This window comes from Myotis lucifugus, unplaced genomic scaffold (assembly GCF_000147115.1).
Source record: "Myotis lucifugus unplaced genomic scaffold, Myoluc2.0 scaffold_31, whole genome shotgun sequence".
In the NCBI taxonomy this organism is placed as follows: Eukaryota; Metazoa; Chordata; class Mammalia; order Chiroptera; family Vespertilionidae; genus Myotis; species Myotis lucifugus.
In genome coordinates this window covers 1,100,022-1,123,862 of record NW_005871079.1, presented here as the reverse complement: position 1 = coordinate 1,123,862, position 23,841 = coordinate 1,100,022, and the positions used below count along the sequence as shown (strand labels likewise).

Sequence of the window (23,841 nt, the reverse complement as noted above, 5' to 3'; positions counted from 1 at the left end):
TAAAAAAATAGAACAAAACAATGTGAACACAAAGAAGAAACACTCTATGAGTAGTTGTAAATGAATTTTATTGAACAGATTGTAGCATCAAAGTGTGTGCATCCTGCCCAATTATAGGCAGCTTCTCTTAGATCATTCTAACTGCCTTGCATTACTGAATGGGAGCCCCCAGGAAAAGCCCAGGTGAACAATTTCTCTAGGCTAGATACTAAAGAAAGATCAGAGGTACTGTTTCTCGCAGGCCTTAGCTTACAGAGGCCCTTTGTATCTGAAGTTGATCCTTAGTAAAAAGTTGGACAAACCAGTTTACTCACCTCATCCCCTCTATTCGTCATTTTTGTGCATTCCATTCACATGGTTCCCAACTTTCTGGTCAACTAGTGCTTTCTGAAAACCATCAACATTAGTCAGTTACAATTAAGCATGAGGTTAACATGAAGCATCACTTATCCAGAGCTGCTCTTAGGGCTTCTAATTGTTGAACAAAATATGTATTTTCCTTTTAATGAATTAAAAGGAACTTTGGGTATCTGGTAAGCTAGAGTAGTGATCCTTGAAATCACATGACTCAGTCTTCTCTCACATAAGACTTATAACATCCAGTTTCAGGAAAAAGACAGATGAAATCTCCACTTGTATCCAGTCATTTCAACAACAAATCACTAACTTTGTGTGACTACACTGAGTTGAACTATGTATTTAGGTTCATATAATTTATTTGCAGAGATTCTTCCTCCCCGATTCTCTTGTCCTTAGACCCCACTCTGATGCTGTCAGCTGTAATATAATTTTTAATAAGTTAGTTTACCTCTGTAGGCATCAGGTTCTTCATCTGTAAAATGTTTGCTCTAAACTTGTAGCATTCCTTTATCCTAAAGTTCAAATCCCTCAGCAACATTTTTAGATTATTGCTTTCCCAAAAATGTACAGATCCCAAAAATATCAAGAACTGATATGTTATGTTGCTAGTGATAGGATGCTATTGCACGACTTTAAGAAGAATGTGATAGAATCATGTTTGCTTTGTAGAAGCACAATTTAATCAACCCGATGGAAAATGGATTAGAGGGGGATAAAGGACAAACCAATTAGTGGTATGTTGGTACCACCTGAGTAAGATGTGACAAAGGCCCAAACCAAGGTATATCGAGAATAAGATTGAGTGGAACAGTACTTTAGAAACTCACATTTCTCAGTTCGTTTGTGGAAGGTGCTGTTGTTTTTCCTCTCCAAACAGATCCCAACGTGAGATGAGGACACCAAGAAAACACCCCGCTGTTTTTGCAGGTGACAACAGGGACACATTACATGTTAATCCAAGCATGACACATTTTACAGATGTCCCTTACATATAGCACTCAACAGAGACAAGGTCTGATAATATCCATGGAGAAAAGGGTCCAGCCAGGTGCCCAAAGCCTAAAAGAAACACCTCGTATGTAGTAGGTGCTGAATAAATGTAAATAGGCCACTGAATCAAAAGAAAACATTTGCAGGTCCTATGCTTTGAGCAAGTAATAACATTTTGAAAATATTTGTCAGTGATTAGACTCATTTTAAAGAAAAATTGTGGTTCTCATTCTAATCAGCTGTTAAAAGATGGAATTTAAAGTACAAAGTTGAGGCTCTTTATGCTTAAATGTGGAAAAAAATCAATGCTTTACAACGTCTCATCTGAACAGAATCTCTTAATGGAGTTGCTTGCCTCCAAGATGATCACCGTTAATATATTCCTTCTCTCTATATATTTATGCTTCTCTTCCATCAAGAGATGGAGTCTATTCCTTCCCTCCTCTTGAATCTAGGCTGCTCTTAGTGACTTGATTAGTTGAAAATAAGGAAATGATGTTTTGGGAATTCTGAAGTCAAGTCATAAAAAGCCCTGTTGTCTCTACCTGGGCCTCTTTGAAACTCTTTCTTGGAATTCTCACTGAGAGAAGCTAACTGCCATGTAAGAAGTCCATTTATCCTGCCACCACCATTCCTCAGTTCCCTCGGCCATCCCAGGCCTGGGGCCACACTTGGAAGTAAAGAAGCCATATTGGATAGTCCAGCCCCAGGAGATGCCATGTGGAGAAGAATTGAGGCCCCAGACATAGAATCCCAGTTGAGCATTGATAGCCATCTTCAGTCATTCCAGCTTTTCCCTAGATATCATGGAGCAGAGACAAGTCATCCCTACTATGCTCAGCCTGAATTCCTGACCCTCAAAACCATCAACACAATAACTAAATGCTGTTTTACATCACTAAGTTTTGGGATGTCTTACCAATTAAAAGATTATCAGAATATATGACATACAACCCTATGAGTTAATTGAGACTAGGTCTGGATAGTCTTCATCTCTCTACTCCTAGCTTAGTTCCAGGCACATAGTAGGAACTCATATTGTTGAGTAAATAAATAGATGTGCAGATGTCTACATGGCGTGTTTGTAAGGTTCCTCTTTAATTGAGCCTCCTAAATCTTGCTTAGTGTCTCTATTTCCCAAATGTAAGAAAGAACTGGTGATCTCTCACCTCTCTGAAGTGGGGAAGTTATTTCTGCAGCCTGGACTGGGAGTGGCCTTGTACCATTGGGCTCCCCAGGTGAGCAGAGCACTGGTGATCCCAGGACAGAGCTCTGCATTGCACACAGAGGCCCCAGCTACTGGTCGTGCTACTTAATAAGAAGTGACTCTTTCCTACAGGACATTGTAAGACAGTGTTTTGATAATAATAAACGCTTACATAGGATTTGTCAGGCACTTCTCTAATCCCTTTGCAATTATTAATTCATTTAATATTTACAAATGGATTAGATTAGTGCTATTATAATTCTCATTTTACATATATGAAAAATATAACACGGCAAGACTCATAACTTAGACAAGATGGCACAGCTAGCAAGTGACAGTTTAACTTTGGGAAGGACCATGCTGTTACTTATGACCCAAAGCCATGATATTTGGGAGGAAGTGGTAATTTTTACTGAAGATGGAAAAGAAGATTTTTAAAACTACCATTCTGCATTACCTTAGGCAGGACATGTAATTTTTCTGTGTCTTTAGTGTTACATTTAGTAATTTGCTTTGACTTCGAGAAAATAATAAAATTTCATTTTTCTTTAGAGTATTTGAAATTCCATGGGAAATGATGTCTTTTAAATACCAGGTTGATATTATCAATCTATTTTATCTACATAAATAAAATTTTATCATATTGTATCTGAATAAATTAATAGAAGGTGTTTATGGAGGGCATTAGAAGGGCTTCTCTCCTCAAAAGCCATTAACCTAAGTCTAGCTCTTTGAGTCCCATTGAATTTTAAATGCATTTTCTAATTTTTTAATCTAGGAACAAAACTGTCATTGCAGGTAATTAAATTCATTCTGAGAAAAGTGTGTATATGCGGGTGGTATTACATTCGAACAGAATACTAATAGCAAGCAGTGGGAAGTTTTGTTGGTTCCTCTGAGCATTGGATGAACCTTGACCTATTTCAAATAACTCTGCAATTCATCTAAAAAGCTCCAGGTCACAAGTACAGCATTTACATGGAAACATAAATGCCATAGTATAAAGATTTCCCTCACTTCAATGACTACACTTTTTAAATCAGAAAACCTTCCAATTTTAGGTATGCCAAAGATAGCATTGGTGTGTGGAGTCTCAGATTAACAGCTTCCATAAATAGGCAACCCTTTGTCAAAGACCCAGTTCTAGAACTAAAAATTTTACATAACACTATAACCATGTTTTGATGTCAAGAAACTTCCAATCACTATTTTAAAGCCATAAAAAGAAATCTAAAATGGGCTTATTTCTATTTGTGCTGACTATTAAATATCACAGTCCAGATTTTTAAATCATTCCACTGTTTGCAGGGGGGCGGGTGGGAGATAAAAATGGAAAAGGCTAGGAAAGCAATAATTTCAAGAAAGCAGGCTTCTCAATATCCTACAGAATATGGCCACAAAATAAGAAAGGGCTCTTGGGGAAGACAAGAAGCCTTTGTGCCAAACATAAGACATTGGTTCAGCACAGCAAACACTTGTGAAATTAGAAGCAAATGTAATCGTCAACATACTAAATGCCCTTTCCATCATCCTCACTTACCAGTCATTTGCTTATCTCCTCCAACTGCACCTGCTTTTCTTCAAATGTTCTCTTTATCGCAAAAGGAAAACCAATTTCCTACAACAAATACACTTACATTTTTACCCTCAATGCAGATTATTAGGAAACTGAAAGACATATTGATGGGTTCCAATCAGGAAAAGCAGCACCATGGAGGGAAGGCTGAAATCGGTAGACTTGACTTCAAGCATCTGAGATGACCAAGCTATGTGATTTTGTACAAATCATTTAACCTCTTGAGCCACAGTTTCCTCTTCTGAAAAATGGAAAACCTGTTGACACAGGTTTTTATGAAGATAAAAAGAGATTATCACTGTAGCCCACTGTGTCATACACCATGATGTGCTGTGAACATGTCAAATGTTATACAGGATCTTTTTCAAAACCATGTTATTAAACTCTTTAGATCAAAGGAATGAGACCTAATATCTGCTGTTTCTTTGTCAAAAGTGGGAGATTTGCAAGTGGTGAGAAGTTGTTAAAGGCAAAGAAGCTTCAAAAATGAGATTTTCCTCTTGATGCAATCAGGATGATGGAAAAAGAACTAAATCAGGAATAGCAGTTATTTAATGTTTAATGAGCATCTAGGTGCTTTATAAGGACCAAATCAACTTTGTTTCACCTAAAACCATCTCTGCTCCATCATTAATAGGCATCCCACACTTTGGAAAACAACCAACCGATAGAATTCTTCTACTTCAAAAAATAGAATTCCATGTTATTATTGCTAAGTCATTTATGCAAAACCACAGCTTTAGTCGGCTGCAAACTGGACTAAAAGTATAAGATTCTTAGTGTCTTTATTATCTCCTAACCACTGAAACACACAATCAGCTTAGCTGTACGTTATGCCTCAATATTTACAAAATGACAGGCTGGATACAAGTAACAGATCCCTCAGACAGATAATGACCTCAGGGAGCTGGGATTTATTGCAGATGGTTAGCAATGGGAAACAAATTTTGAGTTCTCAAAATTAAACACCTGCAGATGAATGATTGGATCTATCAAGTGACTAATCAGGAGAGTTTCTTCTGTGTTAATTGTGTACAACATCTATGTACATTTGATATTGCAGAATTCTCTACCAGTGGTCGGCAAACTGCGGCTTGCGAGCCACATGCGGCTCTTTGGCCCCTTGAGTGTGGCTCTTCCTAAGCCTTAGGAGTACCCTAATTAAGTTAATAACAATGTACCTACCTATATAGTTTAAGTTTAAAAAATTTGGCTCTCAAAAGAAATTTCAATCGTTGTACTGTTGATATTTGGCTCTGTTGACTAATGAGTTTGCCGACCACTGCTCTAGACCCTTCCACATGGGTTATTTGTCAAGTAGACACATGCCCAGGTATAAGTGCTCAGGACCTGACTCCTTAAGAAAAGTAATTGGCAACACAAATGTAATTATATCACTTTCCAACTTAAATCCTTCAATGGCTTCCAATTGCCGGGAAATAAAATCTGAGCTCTCTAACACTATGTCCAAAGTTCCCTGTTATCTTGCCTTTGCTCATCCCCTCTGCAGCTCCATCCTGTTCCACCTTTTCTTTTGCTCTCTATGCTCCAGGAATACTGACCTTTTATTTTCTCTAAACTAGGCCTGTTCATGCTCTTTTGTCTGCCAAGAATGCTCTTGCCCAGACCCCATGATCACGCTAATGCTCATTCATTCCTCAAGTCTCAGATAAAGCAGCACTTCCTCAGAGGAATCTTCCTTGAACCCTCCAGATTAGATTAGATTCAACTGTCACAAGCAGCTTCTTTTTACCTCTGTCAGTCACAGTTGAATTGCTGATTCATGTCTTTCTTCTCCACTGGTGTGAAGGCTGGAAGTGTATATATATCATCTGTCCCTGTAGCCCTGCATGCACCACAGTGTCTGGCACTAAATAGCCATTACTAAGCAATTGTTGAATGAATGAATAAATGGTTTCAGACTGGTCAACACCTAAGGCCACAGTGTCTTCCAACATAGTAAACTTCAGAGGATCTAGTATCCCTTTTCAACCTTATCGGGACCATCCTCTTTTCCTAAATGTATATGTTCATGATATAAATCTTCCGAGGGGCAGAGGAGTAACCCATTCCACTACGGAGCTGAGTGACATTCAGGATCCTTGGTATAGTTTCATCATGAGGAATGCAGCCTCCTCAAAGATGGGCCCTCATACTATCCAACCTACAGGGCCCAGGTAAATCCTCACACAATATTGGAGCAGAGCAGGCCGTTGATATGAAGATACTCTCAAGCTTCCCATCATGCTTGCTTTTAAGCAACACCATTTGTCATGCTTTTATGTTAAAGGAAATTTCATCATTTCCTGTTCAAGTAGCCACTGTGACAAAGAGAGGCAGTGGTGTAGGGCGCTTGATGTAATAAAAGGCAGTGTGTGGTTGCCCTGGCCGGTGTGGCTCAGTTGGTTGAGTGTCATCCCTTGCACCAAAAAGTCGCCAGTTTGATTCCCTGTCAGAGCACATGCCCGGGTTGTGGGCTCAATCACCAGTAGGGGATGTGCAGGAGGCAGCCAATTGATGTTTCTTTTCCTCTCTCTTTCTCTGTCTCCAAAATAAAAAAATGTTAAAGGCAATGTGGTGTTGTGGAAAGAGCACTAGACAAGGATTCAGAAACCTCGGTTCTGGTTCTGGCTCTGCCATGTATTTGCTGAGTGACCTTAAGCATCTGGCTCTCTGTGAATAAAATGTCCTTCCCTTTTAAATTGTATAAATATTTTGGCTATAGGGTTCTTGTAAGCATCAAATGAGATAATTATATTTTACTATCGTACGTAGGAATTGCTGATACTTCAGTGATAAAAAGTTGTAAACTTTAAAATGCTAGGCAAATTATGGTTATTTTGTCACTGGTCTTAAGAACAGTTTCATCTTCCTTATTTTGGACAGTATCTGTTAACAATAAAGTGAATTTTTATTCCCTGCCATTTGATCGCTGGTAGAACTAGCCCAGTTCTCATCAGGCTAGTAAGAGGAGTTAAAGTTAGTTATGATTGCTCCATGTTTAAGAGATCATGGAGGATTGATTGGATATGATGCACCTCCTGCTTGCATTAATTCTCCTATAGTATAAAAACTGTCTTTTAATAAAGTGGTCAATATAATACTCCGTATGGGTCAGGCCCTTGTTGACTATAACACAGCAAAATCTCAACATAATGATGATGTGAATCATAGGCCAGATAAGCTACCGCCTACATGAAATAAATTTTTTTTAAGTAAGTTCTGTTTATCCTGATTGATGCTCAAAAAAACCATTACTGAGATATGACATTTTTTTCACAATTAGAGATGAAGTTAAAATTTAAATGTTTAGATAAGCAATACAGCAAAATTTTACGAAGATGCTAATGATTGATTGAAAACATTTTTTATTACAACACTTGAGGATGAGGGTATTAAACACATGCCATATAAAAGAAAGAAGAACTAAATCTTCTGATACTTTGCTCTTTTAGGTTCTGAGACATTAAAATGAATTTGTTTTTAAATGCATGGTGGGTTTTCTTTTAGTTATCCCATTCAAAATAACTGTTGTGAGCCCTAACCAGTTTGGCTTAGTGGATAGAGCGTCAGCCTGCGGACTCAAGGGTCCCAGGATCGATTCCAGTCAAGGGCATGTACCTTGGTTGCAAGCACATCCCCAGTAGGGAGTGTGCAGGAGGCAGCTGATTGATGTTTCTCTCTCATCGATATTTCTAACTCTCTATCCCTCTCCCTTCCTCTCTGTAAAAAATCAATAAAATATATTTAAAAATAAATAAAGAAATACATAACTGTTGTGAGAAGCATACCGGAAGAGGAAACTCCTCTCGAAAGGAAGTTGTCATAATGCTTTCCTACGTTCTGTAATGTCTCTCAGCGATATATACTGAATAGGAGCTGGGTTCACCTGTTTGGGCGCTGGTTTTCATTGCAGACTTATCAATGAATCTTTGCGGGACCAGCTGCTGGTGACCATCCAGAAGACCTTCACGTACACTCGAACACAAGCGCAGCATCTGTTCATCGTCCTCATGGAGTGCATGAAGAAGAAGGAACTGGTATGTAAGCAGTGTCCCGTGCGTGGCAGAGCCCTCTCCACAGCCCCTCTGTCTGTCTCACTGTTTTCTTGAATCACACACTGTTTCCCCCTCCCCTGAGGCCCCATTGGCTTCTGTAGTTTCCTCCCCTCAGTAGCGAAGACACTGCTTTTCCTGCCCTGATTTAATGTGAGACAGGGTTTTAGAATCATTTCCTATTGAAGCTCACCCAAATGCTTCTGACTGCTTCCACCAAATGAGTAGACGAGATGAAACAGGTCACCTCCTGGGAAATGCTCCAGTGAATCCTCTCTGAGGTTTGGGGTCTCGCTGTGCTTGTGAGTCGGGAAGCACGGATGTGCTTGTTGTCAAGTAACTTAGTGACCCAGGGTCCAGGCTACTACCCTAAGCTACACAGGGAGAAAATGGAAGAATGTACCCAAGGAATGGTGGACATTTCTGGCGTTTCTGACGTGTCCTCCAATAGCTACTGAAACATTTCCTGCATCTGGACAAAGTGTCTTACAGAATGTGGGTAACACAGAAACCATCTGCTAGGGTGAACAGGAATAAAAAGGGCTAACATGCAATGAGCCCATGCAATGTGCCAGGCAGGATGCTCCATCTTCACATGTACTAACTCCTGCGATGTTTGCTACTATCCCAATGAGAGAGGTACGGTTATTGTTTTTACCGGACAGATGAAGATTGATTAGTAAATGAGGATCTAGGGCTCAAAACCAGCGGCGTATAATGTCTGTTGGAAATATCTTTATTCTGAAATTGTCTCACTGAGGCCAGTGTAGTGAACCCACCCTATCTAGGTAGATTCTCTGAAAGCCTGGGCAGGCAGGGGCTATTCTCAAAGGGCACTGGAGCCCACCTGCTCACAGGGGATGTAAAGGAGCAGTTTAAACCCAGCCAGTGGTCTCACTCAGGTTTTAGATGATCTCAAGTCTGCGTGTGAATCCTGGAAGGATTGCCTCTGGGGACACTTGGGGAGCACTTCATCTCCAGAGGGGCACCAGGGCCAGACCCTAAAAGGCTCAACCACAGGGGGATAGGAGAGGAGCCGACGCTAACTGCCTTCATCAGTTCTGCCACTAGACTGTGAGCTCCTCGAGGCCTGGGCTGGAACTGTCTGCTTCACCATGGTGTGCCTATGCCTGTCCCCGCTGAAAGAGAAGCCAGGGTGCAGATGGGGTTCACAGTCATGACCACTGAGCCTCTATCCACCCGGGAGTGTCCCTAGCATTCTCCCACCGAGAAGGCAGTGAGCTCACAGCTGTTCAGCTCACTGCTTCCTCTGCTCCCACAGAGACACAAGCAGCCCTGAGCTTCCACATGCTACACTGTGGATTTTCTCCTGACTGAGCACCAATGATTTCCCAATGCTGACTGTGGAACTTTCTCAGAACTATATATTTCAGCAGTCCTGCAAATTTCCTAGAAAAGCATTAGGATTAAAATTCTAGGAACCAGTTGGAAGTCATAAAACCAAATGAGGCTGAATGTGCTTCTCTGGGTATTTCATAGGACTGTCCCCTGGGATTCTGATCATCGTCATGTCACTTAATCATGGCTCCTGCAGAAAAGGTCAACGGCCTTTTAATGTGAGATCTTTATTGCAAGATATATGGGGTACCCCTAGCTGTCGGGTAGGGCAATGTGATCTTAAGAAGAAATGAATTCTCCTTATCTCCACATCTGGGCAGAAAGCAGTTAGAATTTTAAAATCATAAATGGAGTTATAATAATTTCAATTTTTGAGGGACAATTTATGTGCATGGACAGTACTAGGTGCTTGATAAAGGAGGTAGGCATTACTTTCCCCTGGAGGAATAGGAGGTTGCCTGAGGCTGGGCGAGGTGCAGGATGTGTGCACCGCAGGCAGGGGGCGCTGCACTAGGACTGCCTTGCTCCAGAGCCGACCACGCTGCACAGTGAGCACACAGAACAAGGAACGTTGCATGGTGAGGTTTCTCCTTGCTTTTATCTCCTTCAAGTTTCTTTTGATTCCCTTTGCAAACTAAATGGAACATAATATTCTGAGGTCAATCTAACCATTGCCAAGTTCAGCTAAGGGATTTGTTTCTGGAGCACATCTGATATCTTTCTCATCCCAGGATCCTAGTAACGGGTATTGAAGAACTGCACTATGAACGTATATGTAGCTAGTGAAACACGGCCTCTGGGCTGTGTGGCCTCGTGGAAAATATGCATCAATGAGTGTTTTGTGTGAATGCTTTCTATTCCATATCATCCTTGACAAAATTCACTTATCTGCTTATTTCCCACTTTGGGTCAAAACAACATCTCAAAACCTGTCGCCTTCTGAGAACATATATCCCCCTAGAAACCAACCTGTGAGCTAAGTCCCATCATTGTTATCAAGGAAAAAATAAAATTTAAAGAGATTAAAACTGTCCACAGCTGCATATTAATTAGGGGGGGGATGTAAGGGATAAGAAGAAGGGGGTAGAGAGACACTCTTCTTCCCTCCCCAGAGTTACTTTCTCATGGATTCGATGATACGTACTAGACTCTCTAGATTCACTATTTCCTCACCTTTTCCCTTACAGTTCATTTTGTCTTTCCATTGCGAGTTCCTCTTCTTTCTCTCTATTCTATAAACAGATATTCATCAAATGTCAATATTGGCTCTTTCCCCTTTCATTCACTATTCTGACTTCAGTTATCATTTTGAGACAACTCTCAAATGCAAATACCTAGCCCTGTCTTCCTCCAAGCTCCTGCATGTCTGAATTCCACATATATCAAGTTTAGAACACTGTTCTCTCTAACACAATGTCTGTGAAGAAATAGAAATTTTCTTTGCAGTAGATGCTGGATTGTACCTAGCTACTTTTAAGTTTATTTGACTATCATCTTAACATTAATAAAGTCCAAACATTTTAAATGAGAAAGTGGAAAGAGAATACAGAAAAAGTATTGCTCCATTAAAAATGTTTTTCTTATTAGTTCTCAATTCACAGTGGGTTACAGATTAAGTTTTGGAAATTCTGAAACTCTTTTAGATGATTAGATTATCACCATTCCAAGAATAAAGATGCTGCAGGCTTTGAAGTCAGTTTAATACATAACAATGAACAAGTTTTTGAATCTCTAGAGGCCTTTGTTTTGTCTTCAAGAAAGTTGAGGTAATAATTGTATTTATATTATTGAGTTAATTATAAGAATCAAATGAGTTAACATATGCAAAGAACATAGAAAGCACTCAATAAATACTTTTAACAATGATGATGATGATGTCTATGTAGCATCTTATGTTTACCAAAGATTATCTTTTGTCCTCTTCTTCGATACCACAACCAGCCTTGCTAACATCAGTATTAGTAACACTATTTTATAGAGGAAAATCAAGACTCAAAGACTTAAGTGACAAACCCATGGTCACGTGGCTAGTTAGTAGCAACCACGTAACTTGAACCAAGAGCATCTTTCTGCAAGTCCTGGGCTCTTTTTTCCATATTTCAGCTGATTCCATATTCTAAATATTAGGTATGACCAAGTTTAAAATGAATTTAGTAGAAGCCCATTTTCTCTCTCATCCCTGGAATAATCTGAACAAGTATTCATTAGACTCTGAGGTCCCTGGAGAAAAAAAGAATACATTGTCAGTTGCTTTTCCTGGAATGCCCTCTGCCCCAGTGTAGCAGTCATTATGTTTCTGCAAGGACAGGGTAAGCACAATGTCCAGGTCACTTAATATTTCTACATCAAGGGCAAACTAATCTTTCCAACATAATATTTAACTAGGCTAACTATAAGCCCAAAATTAGACATCAACTCATGTCCTCACAAAAATAATCATTTAAATAAAAAAGGAATTTAAAAGAAATGTCATTTATACAATTGCTTGCCATGACAGCTAATATTAATAATAACACCTTTCATTTTATGATTAGAGGCCCGATGTATGAAATTCGTGCAAGAGTAGGCCTTTGCAGCCGCAGCAGCTGCCTTGATTTCTCCCTCGCAGCTGGGGCGGCTGCCTTGATCCCACAGTTGCAGCCCCGGCTTCATCTGGAAGGTCGTCTAGAAGGTTGTCCAGAAGGTCATCCAGAAGGATGTCTGGATGGCTGTTCAGTTGACTATGCTTTTATTATTAAAGATGTACTAGAGGCCCGGTGCATGGATTCATGTATGAGTGGGGCCCCTCGGCCTGGCCGGCAATCGGGCTGATCGGGGCCAGCTGACTTGGGGGAGGGACTGTGGGAGGTTGGCTGGCCAGGAGAGGAGGGACCACAGGAGGTTGGCTGTGGGAGTGCACTGACCATGAGGGGGCAACTCCTGCATTGAGTGTCTGTCCCCTGGTGGTCAGAGTGAGTCATAACTACCGGCCTGTCATCCAGTCGTCCAGTCATAATGGTTGCTTAGGCTTTTCTGTATAGAGATAAAGTATTATAAGGTATTATTACTCCTTATATGGACAGAGTTCTGTTGCATCCCAGTCGTCCAGTCATAATGGTTGCTTAGGCCTTTCTATATAGAGATAAAGTATTATAAGGTATTATAACTCCTTATATGGACAGAGTTCTGTTGCATTCCTTGTGCCACTTGAGCTGCAAACAATGGGACAAGAATTACATCTATTTTTCTGCTAACCAAAAAAATTAAACAAATTGGAGAAGACCAGAGAACTATACAGAAAATGCCCATTTGATTTTCAACTTCACTATCCAGATGTCAGATTCTCTCTCAAGATCAACAAAACTGCATAAAATTTCAATGCCCCTGACCTTTTTCAGCCATAACCAGTAGATTAAAAAATAGAAAAATATAGAAAGTACTGTACTATCTTTTTTGGGGGGGGAAATAAATAAAAATAATACAATAACCAAAATATAATAATACACAAAAACAAACATTATTGTATTGTATTCACTTTAAGAGCTTACTTATTATATCATTTACATGACAATTGTTTTGAGTTCCAACTCTAGAAAGATATTCCTACCGGCCCTCCGGTCCAGTTTAAGAACCCATTGTGGCCCTTGAGTCAAAAAGTTTGCCCACCCCTGTAAACCATTGGTCTTTGCTTGGTCTCACAGCCCCCATCCTCTCCATTGTAACTAACCAACAACTGCTGCATGACTCCTTTTAAGGAGCAGCTCTCATAATGAAACCCCTATTACCCTCACTAGTGTTTCCCAAAGTGAAAAATGCTGATTGCAAATGAGATCATTTCAGGTGAAATGCAAATTAATATTTTTAAGAGGTGTTTTTTATTTTCATATATAGATAAAATAAACAATTATAATAACATAAAACCATGGGTATTAAACCTAAATAAATACAAATTTTAAAGGAAATTCATTTGGAGAAAAAATATAATTGTAGTGTTGATATATAAATATAGCAAAAAGATGAAGATTATACAAAAATGGCCTTCAGAATTAAGTTTCAGTTCCTTAGCCTGGCATTAGAGACCCTCTGTGATCCAGATCTAGCCTACCTTTCCAGCCACAGTTACTAGGACTACTACTCTTATCTTATACTCTAGTCTAACCAAATCTAATTTTTCTTGAGGAAAAATCTATGCCTCGTATTTTTCTTTATTTTGTGCAAGCTCTTGAATCCTTTCTCCAATGTTAAATGCACTAGAATTGAATCTCCACCTCTATCCTACAGCCTATTCCCAATATGAATTTTTCCATTCCAAATAGGAATATTCAGGCTAGTGTTTTCCCTGGATTCCAGAGAGCACAAATTCTTAGCCTAGTGTTTGAGAACAATTAGAAGTCTTTAGAGAGTTCTGCAAACCCTTAAAAATATATGCAAGATTTTGTGAACATAAGCATATTATGGCAAGAATGCATTCAATTCTTAGATTCCCCAAGGTATGAATAACTCATAGTTAAGAACCATTGTGTTAGAGGTCACTCTATGGCAGCAACTAAGTTAAACTCATAGGAGCCATATACATCATTTTACATTCCTTCTAGTTTCTCAGAGACACCACATCTGGATACATATTTAACTTCTGAGCACTTTTTAAATATGCAAACCTCCCTGTTTCTCATTAGCAGTTTTTATGCAGGTAATCCCTCACATGCTAAATAGTCAGTCATGTATTTCATGAAGTCATCAGCTTATGAACAGGCTATGAGCCAAGGATCGATCCCAGAATCAATTTTCTCATAAAGCAATATAAATAATTTAGCAAAATTCTGCTTTGCTATAGAAAGTCTGTGAACAAGAAACCCAGAAATGCAGTAGGAAAGGAGAAAAAGGTTATCATCTCTTTCTTTGGGACAGACTGACCCTAGACAAGGTTGTTCATATATTAACATTTGAGTAACTGCTCCCTCCTTCTCTGCAGCATTGCCCCCAGAAACACCCCAAAACCTTCTTTAGCATCCTAATAGGACTCCCCCCAACCCCATCTTCTCTCTCCAGCATTACCCATCTCTCACCTCCTACAATTAATTCCATGCCCTCCCTGAAGAGGAGCTGGTCTGGGAATCTGGAGGCCAGCAGTGTTATTGAATTCACATTCATGTACATGGGGCTGATAGCTCATTGACCTCCATGATATACTTGAACTTCCAATAGAGAACACATGCTGACCCAAAGGAATGATCAATTGGGGGACTTTTAGGAAGTCTAACAACTGAAGGGGAAATACAGGTGGGTAGGGTGAGGACGGGGTCGGCTACCACTTGAGTTTTGTTTAGAAATCTCTTTCCCATGTCAACTCTCACACTCAAATTATTTCCAACTCTGCCTCCTACAGCATCTTCATGATGGGTAAAGGCAAGGAAAAAGAGAATGCTGAACATTGCACACACTGGGCCACCCTTTCTCTGTTTTAAATGTATCTTAGTTCCCTAACCCTTTCCCAGTAATAGTTCTTTGACTAAGGTTGTAAGACTAAAGTTTGAAAATCACTGCTCCAAAATAGATGTTTCCCATCTTATCCCCTTCCTCCACTCCTGATTCCACAACATCTACTCAAACCTGTTCAGCTTTGTTGTGTTTTTGACCCATAGTGTTTGCAGAAGGAAGCGGAGTGGAGAGTTGAGGGGGCAAATAAATGGGAAGGAGCTGTCAGGGCTATTTATATGCATGAGTTATTTGTAAACCAGGTGTCTGAAACCAGGTACTGTCTGCTTTCTCTTCCATGCTAATCAATGTGTATAAAATACCTCCTATCATTTAAACTCATTTACCCACATTCCTTCTATATTCGTATTTATGTTTCTTCTTATTAGATGCGAGGCTCAGTAAATGAATACATTCATCAAATTCCAAGGTTTCAGCCAAGGCCATTAGCCCGGTGTTGATTACATGTCGCCCAATATAACATTTTCCCTGTTTATTATCTCCCTTCGCCAAACTCAAACCTTGCCCTGAGAAAATTATCCTAATCAGGGAAAACAAACATGCACCGCATAAAAGATTAGCGTTGCTACCATTATCTCTATCATTGCTTTTGGCCATCTTCGCCCTCAAATGGAATTTAAATGTTTTACCTGCTAATCTCCTCCTTTATTTTAAGAATTATTTTCCTTTTTTCCCATCTCATCTGGCCCTTTCTCTCTTGTATTTTATTTACTCTGCTGCCCAGTTCCACTACCTGTTATCAGCACACAGTCATCAGTTATAAGAGCCGGTGCTCAGACTTTATAATGAGACTGGGTTGTCATCTTCATTTCCATAATGATATGACTCACACTTTATTCACCCCTGTCATCGCATTGGCCTGTGGCGGCCACATGATTTTAGTTTTCTTCTTCTCCACTGCCTCTTCCTTCCTTTTAGTCCATAGAAATGTAGACACATAGTCCACAAAAGTATAAAGGTTTGGGGTGTTAAGAAACACAGCAGTGGTTCTCAACCTTGGCTGCACATTGGAATTAACTGGGGAGCCTTAAAAATTACTGATGCCTGGATTCCTCCTCTCCCACCCCCCAGAGATTCTGACATACTTGCCCTGAGCTGTGGTCTGAGTGGGAACGACGTTAAAGCTCGCCCAGTGGACTTCCTGAGATAAGGACCTTCGTGCTTCTGCACCATTACTTCTGACACCTTCTATTTGGTTCTGTGCCTTTGGGCCTAAAGAAGATCTGGCATAATTTGCCACAGGAGATGGGCATGATTTTTCTGGAAAAATATATTAAAATGTCATTTATGAAACTTTTCATTTTCCAAAGATACTGACTGAAGCATCATTCTACATTGAGAGCAGGCCTGGTGGGGGCTTGAGCAGAGAAAGAGCATAATGAAGTGAAACTGGTCCCAAATGACTTGGTTTCGAACATTGTGATCACATTCTTCTCCAAGCACTTGGCCATGACTTTTAACAAGTGATGAGAATGACTGCTGGGGCTTCTCACTACCACATCGTGGGCTCTCTGCACATGCCAACGATGAGCCATCCTATATAATAAAGACCTACTATGCTAATTAGACCGAACAGCAAACGACCTTCTGGACGAAGCTGGGGCTGCGAGAGCTGGGCAGGGCTGCAAGGGGCTGCGAGGGTCGAGCCCCTTGCACAAATTTTGTGCATCGGGCCTCTAGTTAAATGATAAAAGACAGACAAGAGTCATCACTGAGTAGTGGAGGGAAGGGAAGAGAAGGAGGGAACAGAAGAGAAGGTAAGAAGAAAGAGTAAATTAATATCTAGGTTGCCAGTTTCTTCTTCTAATTTTATCTTCTCCAAAGTAGTAAGAGAGAGATAATAGTATCCCTATTTTACAGACAAAAAAAAAATGTGTTAAGAGAAGGTAATCATTTGCTTGAGGTCACTCTGCTAGTCAGTGGCATAATTGGGCTCCCTCCTACCACTCCCCCATTATCATCCTCCATTCAAAGAACTACCGCCCTAGTTTTGAAGGGCAGGGAACACAGACCCTCCAGTTATGAATGAAATAAAGTTCCCTCGCTGCTTCCTACCAACCTGTCCCAGTGGGAAGAAGGGGCAGCCCTACCCAGGGGAGAGGAAGATTACAGTTTTCAGCCCTCCTGGTGGGGGCAAGCTGACTTGGGACCCAAGAAATAGAGATTGAGATTTTCTGGCAGCATGTCAACCTCCTCCAGAAGCCCTCCCTGACTACCCAATATAAAGCAGTTTCCCCTTTCATCCCACTATTTATTTACTGATAGCACTTACCACACTTTGCAATTTTCTTATTTATTATTTTCGCATGTGTTTTATGTCTATCTGCACCTTTAGCTGGCATATCTGTATTGTCCAGCACATCACACATTTCTAGATACAAAGTAGATCCTCAATTTAAATATTGCTGAATAACTGAGCAAATGAAGCCCAGGTCTGCCATGTCTGATGCTGTATTTTCTCCCCACACCCTTTTTTATAACTACTATTTAGGATGAGCTTTATTTCATCTTACTAGTAAGACTCAAAACAATGCTGTGTGATAGGTGTTATTTCTCCAATTTTACAGATTAAGAAATTTGGTTTCTTGTCTAAATCAACATGATAACTGAAAAGGCCAGGATTCAAGCACAGGTGTGTCTAATTCCAATACATTTGCTCTTTTCACTCTGTGACACTATTTCTAAGGAAAAAAGAGAGCATACTGGGGAGAATAGATAATCTTTCCAACAACTCAACAACTGTGTTTCTCTTATTTTTCTTCCTCCCCTCTTATTTGTTCATTTCAGCTCCCCAGGCCCCCCTTTCACATTGCAAAAAACGTGCACATTCGCCGGCAGGAAATGGGGAAAATAATCCCTGTCACAGATAGCACTTTCTGAAACACTGAAGTCAGAAAGCCACTCTGAACGCAGGCTCTTTTTCCATGGCTCTCACAGAAATCTCCTCTCATCATACCTATTTCAGAGCCTCGATGCCACAGACCTCAGTGGACCATTCTCAACCCTTGCACCTTCAGAGAGATGCCCCTGAGTGGCTGGGAGCTCCAGAAAAAGGCCAGATAATGCCCCTACCAACAGCCTCAAAACTCAGGCCGCACAAGAACTAACTTGCAAGCTCCATTATGAGGGCAAATGAGGGCAGGGTGATAGAGGAGAGGACCCCAACATAACACGGATAGAACTTGAAATTGCTCAGACTTGTCACTGGCTTATCTGTGGCTTTAAATGCCCATGTTCCAACTCTGCTGACGATAAAATGTCTCTCGACAACCCGATTTCCAACCAGACCTCAACCATCTGCCGTCCATGAGCCATAATCTCTTTGTCTTCCTCTTTCATTGGTCCTCGGAAGCCCTCCATCCGCACTGCAGCTGTTTCATCTCCTTTGTGGGGGTGGATTCTGTCGCTCTGCCAGCTTAGCAGACTTGGTAGCTTTCTCAGCCCCAACAGGATAAGCCAGAGGGCTCAGAGAGAATTTTCTAAACCTCCTCACATGCCGACACACTCCCAGACACCCTGTGGGCACGGGCACACAGAGGGCGGGAAGCAGAGCAGATGCCAGGCACAGCACACCTCGTACACAAATAAACACGGGCACAAGCAGCCAAAGCTCACGGCAGAAAAAGCCAAGTAGGAAATGCATCTCTTTTGAAATCCAAATCATCACACATGCCACCAAATTGTAAGCATTGAACAGAAGTCCAAGAACTGCCAGTGGCATCCGCGAGGTGGGCTCCAGCTTACAATATCCATTCACATTCCCCTTAGGGTCCACTTCTAAGCCACACAGCGTAAGGTAAAGTCTGCCTGTTACCTGCAATTGTTCACCAAACTACTTTGCCATCATTCATTTCACAGTTCTTGAGAGCCTGCCATGTGCCAGACTCTATTCTAGGGCCTGGGGATATAGCAGTACCTAACCTCAGTCAGCCTACATTCCAGTGGGGAAGCGGTGATAAAGAAATACAAAATAAACATATGGAAGGGAAGAGGGAATGATCTTGTGCTAATAAATCAAGGACTACAAGGATTAAAAATTTGCCACCAGATTTAGCAAGGAGTTCATTGGTGACCTTGAGATTTAGGAAGGAGTTCATTGGTGACCTTGAGAAGTACAGTGGTGGTGTGGGTGAAATCCTGAATGGTGTGCATTCCAGAGAGAATGAAACTGCAAGAAGTGGAGACAGAGTAGAACATGATCTTGGTGAATTTTGCACTAAAGGAACACCAAAAATGGGAAAGAAGCTGGAGGAGACCAGAGATCAAGAGATGATACCACAATAACTCTTTCCTGAAATATTTATCCTGAAACATTGACCTGAAATACTTATCCTACCATTGCCTTTCTTTCATACTATTTATAAACACACATTTTTAGGGTTAAACAATTCATTGCTTCATAGTGAAATTCCCCCACTGAAAACACTGAGGTTGTTAAGCTCAGTGTACCTCGCCCTCCCAGCCATGCTTTTAGAAAAGAGTAGGTGTCTGGTTATAACACCCAGGTCAGTGCTCCTAACACTTTCTTCCCACATTTATACCATAGTTCTCAAAACTGCTTTTCATAAGGGAGCTACCTTGGCAAGTATACACTTTGGGGTCATCCTGTTATCAATGTTATGACCCTATTGAGAATACCTGAAAAAAACATTGGATTTAGAAGCATGCCAACCGCACATCTGCCTAACAAAGTCCTCCCTAACCATTAAAGATGCGTGTGGATGCTGTTTGTAGCATCTACTGAGGACTGTATAATATTCTAACATTTGAACAGAAGATCATTGTTAAATATTATAATGCAGAGGTGACCCTGACTAATTGACCCTTTTTACCCATGAAGCTTATATAATACAATTAGTTTGAATTCATTTAATGTCCAAACATTTTGTTGGGCAATTCGCTGAGTTGGTGAGTATCATGGATTCTTAGACATCCTGGAATGTGAGGAAGTCAGTGCCTCCTAGAGAACCTGTGTCCCCTGAATACACAGTTCCAAGTGAGGGGGCCACGAGATCAAAAGGAATTGCAGGGCAAAAGAAATATGAGGACCCAGCTTGTACTTGACATCGTGGTGAATGCAGCTTTCACTGATGTACTGCTACCAGTCCTGCCTTGTTTGATTTGCATTCTCCATGAATGTGGCTACCACGCTGGCCCTGCTGAAAGTTCATTGTAAGGCTCCTGTTTCCTCAGAATAATACAACCAGCAAGGTTACTTACATGCCAGCTGCTGATTAACAAAATATGCAGCATATTCTTCACAGGCAACAAAAGCTATGTCAGGGACAATGTTAGAAACCAATTAGAACCACAAATGAAAACCCCCTTTTATTCTTTCTCTCATGCATGCTCTACTTTTTTATTTATTTAATTTCTTTTTGTCTTTTTTTTTTCCTTTGGAATTGTTTTGCAAGCAGTATTACCAATACATCTATGTCTGATCAGGAGTGGTTCATTTTGTAAAATATCACTGAAGTTAACTATTGATGGGTTATATTTGTTTTCTTTTCTGGACTATTGTTCCCTAGAAAAATTTTATCTTCTTGGCTGCATGTATATTTTTTAAATACTTTTTTTATGCATTTGGAAACAAGAAATAGAGGTCTTGTGTTGCAGGAGGAGATAGGATTCTTCCACAGTTTTGCAGGAAATGCATTTCAGGGACGCACATATAGGAGGGTTGGAGGCATAGAGGCAAGATTTATCGGAGTGAAAACAAAGGCCTGCTCCCAGGTACACCAGGCCCGGTCTCATCCACAACCAGGTGGCTCTGCTGTCTCATTGCGGAAGAAATCCAGCCTCTGGGACCGCAGGCTCACATTTGTTCCCACCAAGCCCGGGAGGGCCAGGACCCAGAGCTGCCATGCCATTATCCTGGCATCCCAGGTTCCAGTAGTCCAGCACAGTCTCTGTTCCCATCCAGTCCGCTAGGGGCGCTGTGCTTCAACCTATAGGCTGCTGAAGAGACCTCAGGCTTGTGTTATGCTTTGATTATATGTCCTTGGGCTTGGGCAAGAGCAGGCTTTCTTTCAAAGAATCCAGTCCTGTGCTGGTGCCTCTCCCTATACGATCCCTTTTCTGGGTCTTCCGAGGTTTCATGTCCTTATCCTATCCAATTCTTCTCCAGGATTTTTCCAAGCTAGACTCCTCACTTTATGGTTGCCATTTTGCGTTCTACCACACATGCCTCAGCAGAGATATTCTCCCCTCACTTTATCCTTCCCCCTGTTAATCTGGGGGCTCGCCCAGCCGTTATTCCCTGGGGAGATTGGAAAGCCTGCTCTGGGATTAGCATTTGTTTGGCAGGGATGTAGCTGTTCCCTGGAGTCTGTGAAACTGCCACTTCCTAGTTAATCTGGCTTAATTAGATGTCTCTTTTTTGTTAATATCTAACTAGCTGCCTACTGTAACACTTGGATTTTGGTGGAGCTGAAATACTGGGAAATGTTAGGGGGGAAATGTCTTTTTCAAGAGAGAGCTTATTCACCACCTCATAGGCTAATTTTAAGCAGTTTACAGCCCCCATGACGAGCCTATATTTTGATAGGAAGATATTTGAGAAAGAGAGCAACTATTTGGGGAGTGAAGGATTTGCATAGCAGTTGCTGGAACAACTGGCTCCCAGCCTGTCCAAACATTCTCCCAGATTCATAACATAAAATTAATGTATCAGAATGCGCCTCCTGGGAGCTAAAACAACCAATTCACAAGCTGCTCTGCTCCCTGTTAGGGCTGAGCTGGGTCTCCATCCTTCTGGATCCAAAGCATTCAAAACTAGGCCAAGTTCTTAAGCCCCTCAGGGAAATTACCTGCTGATTATCATCTCATCATTCTGGCGCTATAAAAAAGCAAACACAGAAGTTACTCACATGGATCAAGACAAAATAGTTACTCATCTGCTTCTATTTGCGGCCACAGTTCTTAATTCTTCGGGGTGAATTTTCCTTTGTGTTCAATGTTAACCTGATCCATTCATCTAAGATATTGGTCACTTCATTGAAAGTTAAAGGACAGAGCAGCAGAGGGTCTCCAAAAGAAAGAAACAGTAGGGATTGTCAAGATTAAATTCACCTGTTCATTTTACAGATGAGGAAACTAGGACTTTAGATAACAACAATAATAGCAACAGCATTTATTGAACACCTGCCATTTTCCAGGTGGCTTGGGTTTTTTTGAGCTTATATGTCAAGCTAGTTAAATTTCTCCAAGAATGTGCCAAGCTCCTTTCTGACTATTTTACACATATTAATTCACTTTTCTCATAACAACTTATGAGGGAGATATCATTACTGTCCTTGTCTATAAAACAAAAAGATGACTTGTTCATGCTAACAGAACCAGTTAACTGGCCTATTATATGGTTACATATCATTTTATTATTTATAACATTTATTTATGTGATAATGCATATCACATAAATTATTGTATGTAATAATAAATATTATTGAAAATTATAAAAATCCATTCTTCTAAAGGTTTCTATACATCAAGTATTTCTTTCAAGAGTGTTTTAATAAGTCTATCATATCTTGATAAGGAAAAGCAAGAAAAAATAATATGCCATATCCCATAGAGTAAAGGTCCTCTGATTTCACTAGATATTGAATTAAAACACCAACCTTGCATCTGGAGAAAATGTTCCAAAATATCTATTGAATCAGAATCTGAAAACAGTGGCTTTTATGGGTCCAGAGACTAGATGGATGTTAGCTGACAACCGGACAGAATATTTGAACTAGGGATGATTCTATATGTGTTTAATGTGTGTGCGTATTGTGTATATTTGGTATGTATCAGTGTAAAATTCTAACAGACTAACATTCTTAACTTCTTTTGAAAAGTTACTTTACAAAATTTTAAAACTTGGCCATTTTAGAAACTGTAGGTAAAGGCCAATAAAAATTTGAATCAAAAAGCAGGGTATCCAGTATTTTTCACGAGTCAGTAAAAAGTAAGTTACCAGTGACAAAGAGGAAGTCTCGTCCCTGAATTTCATTTTAAATCTAGAAATGCCTCTTTTCCTCATCCATATCAAAATATAGGATAAATCACTATAAAAAGGTATGTATACAATGCTTTATTCAGAAAGCTGCTAAAATGTGCTCTTCCTTTAAGGGCCTTCCTAGTTCTTTCTCAGCCTTTGTCACATGGGGCCCGGGTGGTTCTGGGTCTGTGATTGCTGAGTGTGATCAATGAAGAGTGCTTGAAGGTAATTGAAAGCTCAGCTTGAATGGGCCTATAAAAGTAGCCAGTATACTTGAAATTACAACCTGGACTCTTTGAAATGAAACTTGTCATGCCCAGCAAAGCTGTTGACTGTCTGTCATATGTGGGAATTCTTAGAGGAATTGAACTAGCCTGACAGATAGACTCAAAAACCAAGTAACCTGGGAAATGTTCCTGAATTTTCCCTTCCTTCACATAATCAGGGGTGCTAGTGGCCATGCCTGGGCTGTCTTCCTCGTTAGTTCCCGGTGGCACAGTGGTCATGTTTAGGTGGTCTTTGCAAAAAGATGATGAGATCCTTGATAAGATAGTGTCTTGAATAATGAAAGAAGTTGTCATTCAGATAATATTTCTTCTTTTGGAAAAAAAATTCTTTCCATTGTCTAATTTATTTCAGGAACTGTTTCACTTCTATCAAGTCATAGATCCATGAAGTTCCAGTACGTTTGAACTTGGCCTTACTGGCTCTTTAAAAGCTCCTAGTTAATATTTTTTTGAAGGAAGGAAAGCTGGAAGGGAGGGAAGGAATGAAGAGGGAAAGAGAAGGGAAGGTTGAAAACATAACCAAAAGAAACACAGGGTTTGTATGAGAG

General features: G+C 40.4%; 1 long non-coding RNA gene across 1 annotated transcript in view; it reads left to right on the top strand.

The window, feature by feature from the left end:
* Positions 1-8,052: 8,052 nt before the first annotated feature.
* LOC111825545 overlaps positions 8,053-23,841 on the top strand; it is a 42,254-nt gene continuing 26,465 nt past the window's right edge. The window contains exon 1 of the long non-coding RNA XR_002828728.1: positions 8,053-8,173. This is a non-coding gene — a long non-coding RNA (uncharacterized LOC111825545). The remainder of the gene's footprint in view (positions 8,174-23,841) is intronic.